Source organism: Triturus cristatus, chromosome 7 (genome assembly GCF_964204655.1).
Source record: "Triturus cristatus chromosome 7, aTriCri1.1, whole genome shotgun sequence".
Classification (NCBI taxonomy): Eukaryota; Metazoa; Chordata; class Amphibia; order Caudata; family Salamandridae; genus Triturus; species Triturus cristatus.
The window spans coordinates 1,649,830,709-1,649,846,966 of NC_140590.1; the positions used below are offsets into that span (position 1 = coordinate 1,649,830,709).

Consider the following 16,258-nt stretch of genomic DNA (forward strand, 5'->3'; position numbering starts at 1 on the left):
TAGGTAGGCCTTGAATATGTCCCACACAATGCTCAAAGAAGCACTACCACTACTCTCTTTAAACAATATTGGGATCAACCCGCTAATATGCTTATAATGTTCTTAGTTAGCAAGCAGGGCATGCTCAAAGCTCCATGTGTTTACCCCCCTACTCCTTGCATTTCTAATGCAAGTGGGTTGGGATCCAAAAGGAACCATGGGTATTGCTCAATATTACAAGTTGTGATAAGCTTGACACAACAATGTAGGTGGGCTTGTGTGGAACGTGGAGCAGAAAAATATATAACCATGCCCCATCGGTTTGTTTCTACACCAGACAGCTATCAGGCCATGATCTTTGCACATACCTTTAAGGGCTTGAAATACTTTGGGTTTTCGGCCACATCAGTTGTACCCTCCCCCAATATCAAAATTGCCTGGGCGGTTGATGTTAAAATCCCTACATAAAACTATAGGTAGAGGACGGTTATTAGCTAGATAGCTGGTTAATAGCGGGGTCAGCGTATGCTACCATAAGTTGAACACATTGTCAAACTCCCTGTGGGGAGAAATTCACAATCTGCAGGTACCCATCTACCCTGTATGTTGGCCCCTACTTGTGTACATTTTAGCCAATTTCTTTGGGCCAGAAGTGAAACCCCCTACTTGGTACGTTCCCCTTGTGACGTCCCACATACAAGTCAATAAGCCACAGTATAATAAACATCCCACTGTCAAGCTTCAATATGCATTTCTTGCAAACAAACATCTGCTTCCAGAACCTTTAGCCCTATTGAAGTTGTAGCTCTTTTTTTAGGATCATTTAGACCACAAACGTTAAGCAAACCGTATCATCTGGTTATTGGCCATTGTCTTACTTCAAAAAAAAAAATACTTAGCTCCAAACACTAACAAACTGAAGTTCTCTCCCAGTTATCCAAACTCCCAGCTCCTCGTTCTCCCTCCTGCGCGTGTAGGATTCCCACTCCCCAAACCCCTTTCCTGTCCAGCCCCCTGCAGTGGTTCCTCCCAGAGTAGCCTGCCACCCCCCACTCTTTACCCAGCCAATGGGCGAGCAGACCTATCCTGGTGACGCCATCTGAGGAACCACACCAGACTCCCAAACCCCCCCCCCCCCACCCAACACTATACTTAACCACTCAGTGAGTTAACTTTTTCACCATTTTTTTTTTTTTTTTTTTTTAAATGGATTGTAAAATATTTTGCCCCCCTTTGTAGTGCTCTCAATCTAGTGGGACAAATTTGCTTTCTCTCCCAGCTTTATCTGCCCCTTTAATCTTAGCCGTTAGATCAGACCCTGCCCCCCCCCCCCCACCACCAAAAAAAAAAAAACAACTAGGTATTCCTGGGCCTGCACCTCTGAGAAAAAGCTGCGAGAGTGCCCTTTACAGATAAGGTTCCGTTTTGCTGGATTTTAAGTATACCTCAGTGCCTAACTTTGGAAAGGGAGCAAACATTAGTTTTAAACATTAACTTCAGTCCACTGTGGGCAAAGTCCTGTCGTGGAAAAAAAAAACTCAGATTAGTATTTGGGCATGCCAAATCATGAATACTCTGTCTTGAGAGTTTCGTAAGTACACCAGTACAACCCGAGGGTATGTAGTATTGCCCGTTTGTTTGAGGAGGGAGGGGAGGGAGAAGAATGAGGCACCCTTAGTATTCTCCCCCCCCCCCCGCCCCAAATGAATAACTTCTGGTAATGCACCCTTTAGTAGTTTAACTATATAGCCTCTAGGGTTTCCTCCCTCAGCACCTTCCGGAATGCCCAGTCTCAAGTTCTCATTTGTCTGTTCTTGTGCTCCTCAGGTTTCCACATTAGGTCCGTAAACTTAGGGTCTTGGGAAATTATCAGAGTTATGTTCAGAGACCTCCATTTTGAGTGTCTGTATGTACTTCTACCATAGTCATCCTCGTGGAAATCTCAGGGTAGGTTGTCAGTCTGAAACTCCCCCTGCATCCGCTCGATAGTGGCCAAGATCATGGATGGTGAGGGTTCAAGCACATTGCTCGATACCGGTTCTGATGTGGTGCCTGTCAGTCAAGGCAGATCCAGAGGGTAGATCCTTCAAATCTTGCTGAAGTAGTTGAACGGCAGAGTAATCCCATCTAAGCATGAGGTTGTCTTTCCAGGGGGAGCTTTGATGTTGAACCCTCGATTTCTTATCACCTGCTGTACATTTCTTTCTCAGCCTCATTGATATCCTCCAACCCTCCCTTCTTCCCGACCGACTCGTGACTGGCGAGGACAACTGATTCACCCCAAAAGCTACAGCTTGTTTAGCTCGGAAAAGTGGAGGTCGAAGATACTAGTTCAGGCATTGAAGATTCAGTTATCAGTTAGAGAAAAATAAGTCTCTCCACCACCCCATAGGTACAGGAGAAGCTAACACTTTTGCCTTCCCCAGGGTGCCATAATGTAGCAAAGTAGAGTTTGATTTCCCTGGGAGGATAGAAGGATCCTCCAGCCACCTGTGATAAACTGTGGTTGTAGGACTAACCAAAGTTTGTTTAAACCATGGTTCGCCCTCTACAGGCACAATAGAATTGATTACATGATTCTTCTCACCTGCATTTGGATTCCCAGAGGAATGTGTATCCTCTAAGGCGGTCTCAAACGCCTTGATAGGAGCAGCTCTGGTGACTGACAGGGGAGCAGCTGTAGTCACCACCTGATTATGTATGGTTCTAGTGTGTTTAAGCAGTAATAGGTCAGAATGCTGGTTGACCTACCGCTGTGTAGTTCCTCCCCCAGAACCAGTCTCTTCCTTCCTTCTACGCCCTTCCTCCTGCTCCTCCCCTCCGGTTTCCCTGAAGGGTTCCTGGTGCACGACAGACTTCAAGAAAGATGCCAGCTGGGAGCGGACCCGGAGTAACAGCCACAGCAGCAGAGGTCTTGGATTTCAGAGTCTTTGCCTCTCTGCCAGCTCAGGAGAACTTGATCGCCCAGTAGGGGTTGCGTGGGAGAACCTTCGCTCCTCTATCGAAATTAAGAGGACTACGGCAACCAGAGCCGTGCTGCATAGACATCCCAAAATTATGGCAGTCAGCAGATTTACGGGGAAGAGGAGAAAAATAAAAAATAAAAATTTAAAAAAGCACCACCAGTTTCCCAGCATTATCGCTTAAATCAGCTATGGCCCACATGAGTCTCTGTTCACAGTCTACCATAACAGGAGGTGACAGAGTGGGGTGGGAGCTGCGGGTAAACTACTCATACGCCATCTTGGTTGCTGCCCTACATTTATTCTCAATTCTATTTTTTCTTCTTTCCCTGTGCTGCATAATGCATCACGCAGAGCAAGGACAATGCCTCCATAGATTTGTTTTGCGCAGCAAGGTGTCCCTGCCTGCGCAAAAACAACCCGACAACAATACAGAACAATGGAGCCTGTGTTTGCGCTATGCACTAAATTGTGTGCTGGCTGAAAGGACAGGAATTTACTATTAAGTAGACATTGTGCATTCGAGACAAGACTTGCAGCACTGCCCTACACCAAATCTTTGAAAAGGAGGCCCTTCGTGAAAGAAAGCGTGAGGGATCCCTTCAAGAAGCTCATTGGAATATGAATTAAGGATTACACCCTCACCCCACATTATCAAAGGTCACCAGACACCACACGTTTGCTTCCCTCATGAAAGGAGCCAGGCACTTCAAGACAATCCACACATTTTCTAGCTAAAGACTCACGTTAGTATTTCAGCTAGCATACCTACTCTGTTAATTATGCACCTACCAAGAACCAGTGGCATCATAGTTCTGACTGCTATTGTGCATGGGGTGTGTGTGAGTATATATATCAGTGTGGGTGACGCGATCATATACAGTATTCCAATACTAAAGCACCATGGCCGCCAGCACTGTTAGAAGCAGTGAGGCGGCGGCATCGGAAAGGTTTGATGACTCTCCTGTAATAGAATCTAAATCATCTATTTCCTTGGAGGCCCCAAGGGTGGGCAATACGGATTTAAAAGAACTTTTCAAGAAATTGGAAAAGGCCATGCATACTGAGACTTCGAAATGGTGGGAACATCGCTCTGTCACGATATCTTGAAGTGGGGCGCATACCGCGCGGTTTGCGTATTATGCACATTTGCGCCCAGCTACGCGAACCCAGATCCCCAAATGCTGGCAGAATGGGCCGAGTGCAACTTAGAATCTTCGGCGAGACTGCTGAGAATTCTGGTAAAATAGTGATCGTTCTAAAACTCAGATCAAAATAGATTAACTGAATGACCAAATTAGCAAACTAGGTCCCTCCGAATTGGAGAAGAAATATTGAGAGGAAATGCTTGCCCGTCTGTCTAAAGAAGAAGACTCAAAAAAGCGAAAGGCTTTCAAGTTTCAAAGGGACAAAAATCGGCTACCAAAACGGTCAAATATTCACTTTCTCTAGGAAATTTGACTCGTTGAAACAGAAGGGTAGCTTGGTTCCTAGGGTATCGCATCCCTCAGGGATGAGGGATACTATGCAATCCTCGACTTCTGTGTCTGACCCAAGTTCAGTTCCAGGCAGTGAGTCAGAAAATGAGCAGGTTGCGGCAAGCACGGAACTGGGGTTTACACGATTCACACTGGCGCAGGAGGTGGATTGCCTGCGCCAGGACAGACGACAAACCCAAAGGCCACGCTCACAAAAAACAAAGATAAGAGAGCAAACACCAAACGAAGGGAACGAAGACAACACCGCAAAATCAAGCAGCGGGTACAAACCACAGAACAAGAGAGGACAAAAGCGATGGATTCGCAAATAGCCAGCGCCATTCCCAAACCCCTCACTGTCATTAACCTTTGATATGCAACTAAGCCCCAAGGAGGAGAAAATTCTGGCCCTTGGTCTTTCATTCTGCCCGGCTGACAACTTTAACTATGCACAAGCGCGCATAGATTTGTATAAATACATACGGAAATTAAAGCTTCGCAAATTCTTTGAGATCAATAAAGTTGAAGCTCAGCCAACCCAGGCGGAAGTTCCCCTCAGTGTATCCAGTCCACCAGTAGGAGCCGTGGGGGACTTCAATCTATGTGATTTACAAGATCTGTACGAGGAGGGCCGAGTGAAGGCATGGCACAAGGGGAAACCAACAAACCAGGCAAGACACCCTTTAAACCTAAATCCACGTACAACCCAATAATGGTACATGACAATATTGAAATCTATAACGAAATGGTGACCAGCCAGTTAAAAACTTTGCACAAGTCCATTAAGTGCTCTTGGCAGAAACAATATTGGAATCATGGATATGGCCAAATGATGAAAGATTCAAAACAATGATCATGTGATTGTCCGTCAATCGGACAAAGGAGGGAACATTGTTCCTTGGCCCCGTCAGTTGTACGTGGAAGAAGCTCTACTCCATTTGAATGACAGATCCTGCTATAAAAAAAAAAGGAGTGAGTGGAAAGTGGTCAAGGCAGCTTGGGGCGATTTTTACAACAAGTTGTTGGCGTGGAAGAGCGCCGGTCTTCTTAGCACTGATGAATTCAAGTTCCTGAAAGTCAATCATCCCGGTCTTCTATTTAATCCCCAAAATTCATAAAAACGTTACAAAACCCCCAGGCAGACCAATTATTTCGGCCAAGGGCAGCATCATGGAAAAGACCTCTACATATTTTTGCAGGAAAAAGTCAATATGCAAAGCGACTGCCTTCTTACCTACAGGACACCAATGACTTCCTGAGGAAAATTGATAATATCGGGTGGCAGGAGGACTACTGGTTAATCACCCTTGATGTAACCGCGCTGTACACCAGCATACACCATCAAGATGGGATGAAAGCAGTGGAACATTTTCTCAGGACCGAACCTATGTACATGATGGACCATTGTAAAATGATCTTGGCAATGATTTCTATCTGTCTCAACAACAACTATTACTTATTCCAGAATGTTGTGTTTCAACAGCTAAGAGGCGTGGCAATGGGGGCTTGCTTTTCCCCAAGCTACGCGTGTTTGCACATGTGCATGTGGGAGGAGCAAGTCCTCCACAAAGATTTTAGCGATACCATGACAAACATCATTGTCTGGTATCGCTATACAGACGACCTATTTTTGATTTGGAAAGGTTCGGAGTCAGCAGCCTTGAGCTTTATTCAGGAAATCAATGTCAACCAGTTGAACCTGCAGTTCACAGCGCAGATGGGTCAAACGAATGTCAACTTTTTAGATCTGGAAATTCACACTTCATGGGAGACTTGAAACCAAACTACACCGCAAAAAAACTGCAGGCAACACAGTGCTTCACCCAAGTAGCCATCACCTGGAGCATCTTATTCGCAGCATCCCTTATGGGGAGATGCTGCGCATAAGACTGATTTGTAGTACTGATGAGAATTGTTGGACAGCCCAAGAGGAAAGTAAGGTTTTTAGCAAGGGGGTACTCTCCATCAGTCATAGACAAGGCCATATCCGAAACAAGATCTCTACCAAGAGGTCAAGTTTTGAGTTTGAAGTCTGACTCCACACTAGCCATTAGCCCAGGTTCGAATCATGCAGATGCACCCAGACTGATTTTAACTTACAGCCGCCAACAAAATACATAGCGTAGAATTTAAGAAAAATTGGGCTCTTATACGCAATGATCCGGTGATCGGCGGGACGGTACCAAATGCCCCTGCCATTACATTTCAGAAGGCTCGCTCAATGAGCAATATGTTAGTAAAAAGTAGCCCCGAAATAGGTACCAACACTGGCAATTGGCTACAAGCCAGCAAAGGGTTCATCAAATGCTTCACCTTCAAAGCTTGCACGTTGGGCAAAAGCATGACATCGTATTCTTCCCCTTTCTTTGAAACTCCATGCAAAATCACTAAAAAACTAACATGCAGGACTGACTGCAGTATGTGCTGGAGTGCACATGTGGCCTGCAATACATTGGTAGCACCAAATTGCAGGCGCACAAACGTATACTCGAGCACATGAGGGCTATTACAAACCATGACGTTTCCTACCCAGTAGCTAGACACTTCAAGGAGAAACATAAAAAGCAGTCTAGAACATCTTAGCTACTTCGTAATTGACTAAGTTCCACCACTCAGACGGGGTGGGGACCGAGAAGCCCGACTAAGGAGATTGGAAACATGGTACATTTTGGAGCTAGACTCCAAAACACCGAATGGACTAAACTCCAGCGAAGATTTCTATACGTGGCTATGAGGTAACCATCCACTATCAGTCTGGTATCACACATCCAATGTCAGTTTAACTTCATGCCTATCCTCCTGGAAATAGGAATGTAAATAATGTGAAGTCACTTTCCTTTCCCCTTTTCCTTACTTTCTCCTCTTTCCTATTATTCACTAAAATTCTTCTGTTTTTAAAAACCTTTGAGCACGAGCACTTTAGAACATAGCCAGATACAGGAGGCAATATTGACATCAGTAGTAAACCGACATCAGGTACAGGTTTACCAGCTACATTGGATTAATCCATTCACGTACAGGGCACATCAATGACTAGCACAGTGATAAAGTGCATTGACACTCCTCACGCCGTTGTATACACAGAAAGGTTGTTACCTTTGATCGTGTCAGGGTTCAGGACAATGAATGAATGAATGAATGAAGCGAGACTTGTAACGCGCAAACTTAGCCCAATGGGCGTCAAGGCGCCTAACATAAAAGCTGACTGGAGGAAAACATGAGATCTTACTGATAGGCCTTTATAAAGAACCAGGTTTTAAGCGCTTTTCTAAACAAAGACAGAAGGAAGAGCCTTAATCTCTAGGGGAAGACCATTCGAGTAGAGGCGCAACAGTGGAAAAAGCTCTGCTCCCCCATCTGGATTTTTTAGAGCGAGGGACCACAAGCTTGTTGGAGTCTGCAGAACGCAAAGACCTGCCAGGAATATATCGAGTGAGCAGAGACCCCAAAGCAATTGAGGGGCAAGCCTGCACGGCTCTATAAGTGAGACAAAGGAGTCTGAATGAAATTCTAAATCTGATAGGGAGCCAGTGCAAGTTCCTCCTGGCCATCGTCGCAGAAGAGTCCCTGGGAAGTGCTAAAACAAATCTAGCGGCAGCGTTCTGAACTACCTGCAGACGTTGTAACAAATATTTATTAGACTCCGCATAAAGTGCATTGCAGTAATCTAATCTGGAGCCCACGAGGGCCATGACTATGTTTTCGTGCCTGCGGGGACAGATAATGAATGATGCGTTTTAGGATTTTAATAATTCCCCAGCAAGTAGCCACGGTCCTGTTAGTCTGGCTATTCATGGCAAGTGAGGTATCGAAAATGACACCAAGATTCCTAGCCGTAGAGGAAGGAGTAGGGCAGGTTCCTAGGGAAGGAGGCCACCACTCATTGGACCAGATGTTTTGATCTTTGCCGAACACGAGAACCTCCGTTTAATCGGCATTAAGTTTTAAAGAGTTAAGCACCATCCACTCAGCGACCATCTGCATGCAGGCCCTAAAGCTCGCGGCAGAGACACCCAGAGAATGGTTAAGGGACACCATAATCTGAGTGTCATCCGCATATGATACTACCTCCATCCCCTGCGATCTTACTAATCTTGCAAGGGGGGCCACATACAAATTAAATAGGGTGGGGCTTAAGGCCGAACCCTGGGGCACTCCACATTGCAAAGATTTAGCAGGGGAAAGGTAATCACCCAGCAGAACTCTTTGCTCTCTCTGATGTAAGAAGGAGTCAAGAAGGCTGAGAGCCTGTCCTGCGACCCCTGCCTCCCTCAACCGTGATGTAAGGGTAGAGGGAGACAGGGTATCAAATGCTGCAGTCAGATCCAGCAAAACAAGAATCGTCGACTGACCCAGATCAACTTTACGCCGGATGTTATCCACTACCATAGTCAGAGCAGATTCAGTACTATGAAACTTCCTGAAACCATGCTGCGAACTATCTAAGAACCCAGAGGAATCAAGGAAGGTGGAAAGGTGAGAGTTTAAATGGGCTTCAAGCATCTTTGCAGGGGCAGGCAAAAGGGAGATGGGCCTAAAGTTCTTCATCACTCCCGGATCCAAGGAGGATTTTTTTAGGAGGGGTTTCACTATGGCCTTTTTCCAGACCATTGGAAAAATGCCCTGAGTCAAGGCCGCATTCAAGACTGCCAGAAACGGTGGCAGAAGTGATTCCCTGCAGTCCCTTAAAACTTTCAACGGACAGGGATCGGCCGGGGAGGCTGACTTGGTCCGATCCAACAATAGGTTGAGATCCTCGAGAGAGAGAAGCGGAAAGTGGGAAAGAGATATGTGGGTCTCTCCTCCAGGATTCCGCGGCCTTAATGCTACTCAGAGAATGCTCATCCAGCATCTTCTTCTGACTATCAAGGGCCAAGTGGATATCCGAGATTTTATTGTAGAAAAAAGAAAAAAAAAAAAAAAAAAAAAAAAAAAAAAAAAATCGGAAAGATTATTGCAAAGCTCTTGCGAGGCCACCACTGGATCAGGGGTCTGAAGCGAGCACAATGAGCCCACAATCTTAAAAAGCTCTTTAGATGAGGGAAGCGCAGTTGTCAGCTGGGAGAAATATTCCTGCTTCTCCTTGATAACTCGAGATTTATATTCTCGCAGTGTCCGTTTATGATCCTCTGTCAGCAGGAGCCCATGACTGCCGCCATTTCCTCTCCTTAGTCCTGCAGGATTTTCTTAGGAGTCTTAAAGGCTCCGTAAACCAGGGTGCAGAGGGTTTCCGCCGTGCAACATAGCGTAGAGAGGCGGGAGCTAACATATCCACCGCAGTAGTGATAGAGTTGACAAGCTCCTGAGCGGCCCCATCCACGTCTCTTAAAGCGGAAATACCACAATCTCTTAGGAAAGGAACAAGGGCTTGATTATTGATATTCCGATATCCTCTTTTCAGAGCTCTGTTACGAGGAGCAACAGTGAGAGGATCCTTGGTAGCACGTAAAAGACCAAGGGGCACCGCAGAGTGGTCCAACCAGACCAAGGGGAGGGGAGAGCCAACAGAGAGTCTAGGATCATTAGTAAACACCCCGTCCAAGGTGTGACCGGCCCTGTGCGTCGGATGATTTACACGCTGAATAAACTCACAGGCTTCCAACGCGTCAATGAGCTGAGCAGAATCCCTAGAAACCACATCATCTAAATGAAAATTGAAATCCCCCAAGATAGAAAAATGAGGTTTGTCAAAGTATGGTTCCAGGATACGGAACAGCTCAGAGCAAAAGCTGGTTCTGGGGCCCGGCGGTCTATAGACCAGGATACCAGTAAAAGACTGTCGGAGAGCAAGTTATGCAAAAATATAAGGCCTCAAAAGCGTCCGCAGGGTCAGACAGTGTTTTGATGGAGCCCAAGATTGGGGCCCTACAGATGATTGCCAGACCCCCCCCTCTCCGTCCCAATCTATCCTGTCTGTATAAGGTGTAGCCCTCCGGTATTGCCAACAACAGATCATGGCCCGACGAGGCAGATGCCCAAGTTTCAGTAACAAATACCCAGTCGGGTTGCCTGTCATTGACAAACTCGTGGAAAGCTATATTGTTTTTTATAAGTGACCGAGCATTAATCAAGAAGCCAGTTCTGGGGAATAAGGCAATCAAAGGTGATGGGAGTTTAACACGTACCTTTCCACCACAAGCCAAAGGGCAGAGCACCACATGACACCATGGACAGGAAGAATAGCGTGTTAGCTCATACGGCGACCAGCTGTGATGACAACGTCGAGGCGGAGGTCTAAGAGCTAAGAGCTCATGTACTAGGTACCACCTCCTCGTAAGTGTGGAAGGCACGGAAGTACTAGAGTCCAGCCCAGCCTGCAGCCCGTCCTCAGCGCGGACGGGCGCAGACGGGCTGAACTCAGGCGTAACTCCGGCGGAATTACGGCGGTCCCGCTGCGCGTATCCGCTGCGCGCCATCTCCCGTCTAAAATAGGCGCCTAGTGTCCTTGTGACAACTAGCGCGTCAACCTCCAAAATGGCGCCGCCAGGCGTCCCGGAGTTCCCCCAATATGGCCGGCAAGCGCGAGCTGTCAGGGAAGAGGACCCGCTCCAACACGGTGACGACCAATTTAAAGTGCAGGTAAGGGGCCTAAGTTAAAAACAGGGCAAACACTAAACTAACATAAACGAAAATAGAAAACAGGGAGATTTAAAAAAGCGCACCAGCAGTTCTGCGCGTGTCCAACCAATCGCCAGCACAGCGCATAATACGCGCGTTAAAATGACAACCGTCCCAGAATATGACACCCACTTGGGATCTTACTATCTAATATTATGGATTAGTTAATGGCAATCAGGGGACATTCCCCCTCATGGCTGGTAGCAATGGGATGCCCGCCCAGTAATTACATTAGCTTTCTGGTTTTACATTTGTGTGCCCCCCTGGAAAGAAACCTAAATGAATGGTGCTGATATGTAGACATTCTGTTATTACAATTACCATTGTGTTTTTCGATGGCGAACTGGTATCATAATCTTTAATATATTCACATTTCGCAAATGGTCATTTACTGCACAGTCATGTTATTTTATTTTCTGTGCCCCCTCTCCTTTGCCGTGAGATATCAATGTATTTTATAATTATATGTATGTATTGTATTTTATACTTGCATCGACATTTCAATGATGAATTCTGTTGTCTATGTTCATTATGAGGATTTTGCACGTGACCCTGCACTAGCACTTTAAATGTTCAGGCTTCTAACTATGGCGCCATGTGATCAAGGCCTCTGGTAGGCCGAAACGCGTCATGGCGGTGGTGCAGTATTGGACTGAATAAAGAAAACAAGCACTTACTACTGGGTCCGTGTTCGTCTCTTGTACGAGAAAAGGTGTGCAAGTTGTGAGGCGATTCCTTGTGGCATATATACATATATACATATATATAAAATAATCCCCAATCGAGTTAAATTGAGGAGCCAGCACTCTTCGTCGTGGGGGTTCTCGTTTATTGTGCAAGTTACATCGGACCCATGGACATAGCAGGGACGCGTTTCGGCAGTCAAGCTGCCTTTTTCAACCTGAAATGCGCCATAATGGTACTTGTTTTAAAAACATTCATTGACATTGAAGATGCACTACATTTACCGCAAACAGGATTTACATTTTGAGGCAGGTGTGCCCCCATGTAAGGAGAGCGGCGACGGAGAGGAGGAAAAGGCAGACGTGGAGGAGCGGGTTCATACGCTGGGAGCCTAAGCTCCCTTGGCGGGGACTGGAGCTTCTCTGCTCATTGGCGCATCCTCCCCCTGGTATAACCTTTCCCTTCATGGAGCTGGGCACCGCAAATGGTACTGACCAAGGATGCGGTGATCTCGTGGGTCCGTACTGCTGCTTATCGGAACTGGTTTCATTGAACCCAAGGATTTGAAACTTCGGGCAGTTACCACTGTGAGTCTCCTTATATTTTGGAACAATGGTACTGAATTAAGGAATCTATCTTGCAACAAAGAACAGAATGCCCTCGAAATGAGTGCTTTTTTAAAATGATCTTTTCAACAAAGTTGGTAACAATCCTTGAAGTACAATTGCAATGAACTTGAAATAATGCGCTGTTTCGAATTTTAAATGACATTAAGCAGATGCTTTGTTTCATAGTCAAGGACAAGCAAAAAATACAGTCCGGGTTTTATGGAAAGCAGAATGTAGCATGATGGGAACCTCTGTCAAATGAAATGAACTAGAGGGCATTAACGCAGAACAGCACAATGTGAATTGCTTTAAGAGTGGTTTAAAACTGAAGGATTTACACTGTTGCGGTTTGTGGAACAATGTTGCGATTTTGCCGATTTTTGAATGGTTGTTAGCCCACGTGTTTGCTTTGACCCAATCATTTTGAAATGTAGTGCATCTTCAATGTCAATGAATGTTTTAAAAACAAGTACCATTATGGCGCATTTCAGGTTGAAAAAGGCAGCTTGACTGCTGAAACGTGTCCCTGCTAGGTCCATGGGTCCGATGTAACTTGCACAATAAACGAGAACCCCCACGACGAAGAGTGCTGGCTCCTCAATTTAACTCGATTGGGGATTATTTTTCATATTATCTGAGCGCTAGCGGTAGCGCCACTCCAAAAGCACCAACAGCGATCAGGCAGCACACCAGTGTTTACCGCAAACAGGATTTATATATACATATACACATATATACACACACACACACCTCAGCAATTCAGGGTCCAGTAGTCAATTGCTTAACTCATATGCTGGGGGGGGTGGGGGGGGAGAAGGAGGAACACAATGAGACAAAGGCATCAGAACTATCAAGTACACATCCTCAACAAAAAAAAACAAAAAAAAAAAAAAAAAAAAAAAACAGAAACTTAAGATATAACTAGTCAAAAATACACACTTCGTTGTGATGGCAAGCAATCAATCATTTGTAAAGCGCACTACATACCCGCAATGGTTTCAATGCGCTGAGGGTGGGGAGAGGGGGGTGCTTTTGCGACTGGTCGAACAGCCAGGTCTTGAGTTGTCTCCTGAAGGTTAGAAGGTCTTCGGTTTGTCATGGAATGATGGGGGGAGCCCGGGGGGGGGGGGTAGAAGAGTGTTCCAGGTCTTGGCAGCACGGTGGGAGAAGGATTTGCCTCCAGCTGTGGTTCTACAGATGCGTGGGATGGTAGCCAGGGAGAGGTCTGAGGAGCAGAGTTTCCTGTTGGGTAGGTAGAAGGAGAGTAGACTGTTGAGATGGGCTGGGCCGGTATTGTGGAGTGCCTGGTGTGCGTGGATCAGGAGCTTGGAGTTTCTTTTGTCGACAGGGAGCCAGTGCAGGTTCCTCAGGTGGGGGGGTGATGTGGTCACGGCATGTGACAGAGAGGATCAGGCGTGCAGAGGCATTCTGGATTCTTTGCAGTCTGTTGAGCTTGGTCGGGCCTCCGGCGTAGAGGGCGTTTCCGTAGTCTAGTCTGCTGCTGACTAGAGCCTTGGGCGACTTTTCCTTGTGTCAGTCGGGATCCATCTGTAGATCTTGCGGAGCATACGGAGGGTATTGAAGCAGGTGGAGGAGACAGCGTTGACTTGTTTGGTCATGGTGAGTTGCGAGTTGAGGATGACTCCCAGGTTGCGTGCGTGGTAGGTGGGTGGGTGCGGGGGGGCAGGGGGGTGTTCCGAGCAACACAGGTCACCAGGAGTCATCCCATGCTAAGGGGTTGAGCCAGTGGATGAGGGTCTCTGTCTTGTCTGTGTTCAGCTTGAGGTGGCTATCCTCCATCCAGTCGGCGACGGCCTTCATTCCCTGGTGGAGGTTGGATTTGGCAGTGAGGGGGGTCCTTGGTGAGGGAGAGGATCAGTTGCGTGTCGTCGGCGTAACATTATGTTGAGGTTGTGATGTCAGGCGATGTGTGAGGGGCACCATGTAGATGTTGAATAGCATCAGGCTGAGGGGGGGATCCCTGCGGGACACTGCAGATTCTCGAAGACTTCGGATCGGAACGGGGAGGCGGACTCTCTGGGTTCTGCCGAAGGAGGAGGAGGTTCAGTCCAGGGCCTGGTCTCGGATCCCTGCATCATGGAGTCGTGTGCGTAGTGTGCAGTGGCAGACGGTGTCAAAGATGGCAGTGACGTCCAGAAGGATGAGGGCCGCCGTCTCGCCTTTGTCCAGTAGGATCCTGATGTAGTCTGTGGCAGCGAGGTGGGCGGTCGCTGCAGAATCCTGACTGGGAGGGGTCCAGGATGCTGTGGTCTGCGAGGTAGCGGGTGAGCTGGATGTTGACTATCTTCTCAATGACCTTAGCTGGGAATGAGAGCAGGGAGATGGGCCGGAAGTTTGAGTTTGCTCAGGTTTCTTCAGTAGGGCGTTGATCTCGGCGTGTTTCCAGCTTTCAGGGAAGGTCGCGGTCTCGAAGGAGAGGTTGATGTTGCGCAGGTGGGGTGCGATGGAGCTGCCGCCTTTGTTGAAGATTTGGTGTGGAAAAGGGTCAGATGGCTAGCTGGAGTGGATTGCGCCCATGGTCTTCATTGCGTCTTCGATGCTCACGTTGGCCCAGGTTGTCAGGGGATCTGGCGTGTTGGGGCCTGTTAGGGTCGTCTGGGGGTTGAAGCTATCGTGGATGTCTGCGATCTAGCAGTGGAAGAAGGTGGCGAGGGAGTCGCACAGGGCTTGCGATGGTGGGATGTCATTGGAGAGTTCCTTCACCATGTTGAAGAGCTCCTTGCTGTTGTGTGCGTTGTTGTCATCGAGGCTGTCTTTGAAGGAAGTCCTCTTGGCAGTACTGATGAGGTGGTGGTGGTTGCGGATGGCATCTTTGTGGGCTGCGCGGCTGTCCGGCGATTTCTCGCTGTGCCATATGTTCTCCAATTTCCGGCAGGTGTGCTTGGACGCTAGGAGTTCTGGGGTGAGCCAGTTGGCTCTTGCTGGCGTCTTTGAGGGATTGTTTTTTTAGCGGGGCTAAAATATTGTTGCAGTCGTCCATCCATTGTCTGAGGGTGGAGGAGTTGCTGTCGTCGTTCTCCAGATGTAAGTTCAGGTCTCCGAGGAGGATGTAGTCGGTGGAGGTCAGTGCGTGAAGTAGGCAACGGCGTCGCAGACTTGTGGTCGGGGTCGTCTGTAGAAGAGGGTGCCTCTTAAGGTGGTCTTGGGGTCCGTGTGGATCTGGAAGTGCATGTGTTCGGCGGTGCTCAGTGTCGTCTGTGTTTGTTGAGACCTTGATGGTTTTCTTGTGGACGATGGAGATTCCTCCTCCGACTCAGTCGGTGCGGTCTCTGCAGGCGATCTTGTATCAGTTGGGGATGGCAATAGCGATGTCTGGAGAGGAGGCTTCATTCATCCAGGTCTCGGTCAGGAAGGCGACGTCTGATGATGCGGTGTCTAGTAGGTCCCAGAGTTCTACGGCGTGTTTGTGTGCGGAGCGGGTGTTGATCAGGATGCATCGGAGCTGGTTGTGTTCTGTCGTGCCATGTGTCTCTGCGTCTTCGACGCAGGAGAAGCTGCAGTTCTGGCAGACGAAGGGACTGGGGGTGCTCTTCGGGTTGGCCCTGCAGCAGGTGGGGGTCCGTCCTGGGTTGAGAGCGATGAGGGTGCGGACGACGTATCCGAGGCGGTCGTCATGGCTGGGGTGGGGGCCATGGGTTCTGGTGCTGGGCACGGTCCAGTCGCAGACGGGCTTGCCTTAGGCGCACCTTCAGTGTGGCCGCGCAGCGGCTGCCATTTTAAGGGGAGGAGAGAGTGAGGAGCAGCTGGGAGGCAGGGGGCAGCGAATGGGCGTGGGGCGTGCCGCAGGGGAATCAGCGGTGGGAACGGGAGCTGTGAGGGGGAGAGCAGGCACAACAGGGGGACACAAAAAGCAAACTGGGCAGCGGGGAACAGAGGGGACGGGGCACACAAGAAGGGGACAAAAGCA

At 47.9% G+C, this 16,258-nt stretch overlaps 1 protein-coding gene across 1 annotated transcript in view; it reads right to left on the reverse strand.

The window, feature by feature from the left end:
* The window catches only part of LOC146812629 (uncharacterized), a 314,705-nt gene that overhangs the window by 20,262 nt on the left and 278,185 nt on the right, over positions 1-16,258 (reverse strand). The gene's annotated exons all lie outside the window — the stretch shown is intronic.